Source organism: Acyrthosiphon pisum, unplaced genomic scaffold (genome assembly GCF_005508785.2).
Source record: "Acyrthosiphon pisum isolate AL4f unplaced genomic scaffold, pea_aphid_22Mar2018_4r6ur Scaffold_21025;HRSCAF=22824, whole genome shotgun sequence".
Taxonomy (NCBI): domain Eukaryota; kingdom Metazoa; phylum Arthropoda; class Insecta; order Hemiptera; family Aphididae; genus Acyrthosiphon; species Acyrthosiphon pisum.
Window position 1 is genome coordinate 31,455 of NW_021770447.1, and position 1,210 is coordinate 32,664.

A 1,210-nucleotide genomic window follows, 5' to 3' on the forward strand; every position below is an offset into this window, starting at 1 on the left:
CAGAATCTAAAAAAAAATGAATACATATGAAAAATTTTGACTGGTCCTTTTTGTGGTAACAAAATTTCTTAGAGATTGTTCATAGTTTGAAGTATAATATTTTTTATTTCGACGAATAGCAGTAAATGTTTGTTGTTTTTCTATGAGTATCTTATACTTTGATTCTGTGGTAATTAATTCTTCTTCTCTTTTTATATTTCATTAGGTAAGTATTTATTATCTTGCTTATTTTCGTTTTCTTGAATTTGATTATTTTTTTTTCTCTTATATTTATTTCTACTTTTTCTGTTTGGAATGCAGTTTCTTCTTCGTGTCTTCGTATGGAAAAACGTATTTGCTTATTGTTTTAATAATTATTGGTTTAATGCTTATTGTCTACTTTTAAAATATTATATTCGCCCTTTGTCTCAGATGATTGTTGCGTCTTGTTGTCTGTCGACTCGCGAATTTTGATTATGCTGAAATTTCATTATATTCTTCTTTTTTTTTTACATGTTTTTAATATTTTATTGTTTTTTTTTCTTAAATGTAATTGTTATATTATATTATACATATAGATATAGAATTAGTTGAACTTATAAATGACCTATACTTATTTTACTTACTTTATTTATTACTTAAAATAGATAAATAAATAAATAAATAAATATACATGAGTATACGAATATATTATCATAATGTCACATAAATTTAACTTTTTATACCGTAATATTACAAATTACAATAGTTTTGTTATTATAAAACTGCTGATATCTTGTTACCGGTTTTGCGAATTTGGTGTTAAATTATATATTATTATTTATATCTTAAAAGGGTGGTAAATATTATAAAATTTTGAAAAAGTGAATTTTACAGTTACATTAAATTTTTTTTTTCTTTCAGGGTCGTAATTAGATAAAATTATTCAAGGGACTTGATAAAATGTATGAGATTTTCAAAACCCTCCCGGATTTTTATATCAATGTTTTCGGTAATTTTCTTATTCTGTCTTCGCTGTTGGTGTTTGTTTCCGGGGTTTTTTCGTTTTCAATTTTTTTTATGTTTCCTTTCGCCTTTTTTTATTTCACAGTGTAATTTTTTTTAATTTTTTTTTTTTGTGCGAGTTTTTCGATATCGTTCATCTGTAAATATTTATGAATATTACGTGTAAGATACATGTGTATGTGTGTGTTAGTTTTTGTTGTTAATCTGAGCTGTCTATATTGTGTAG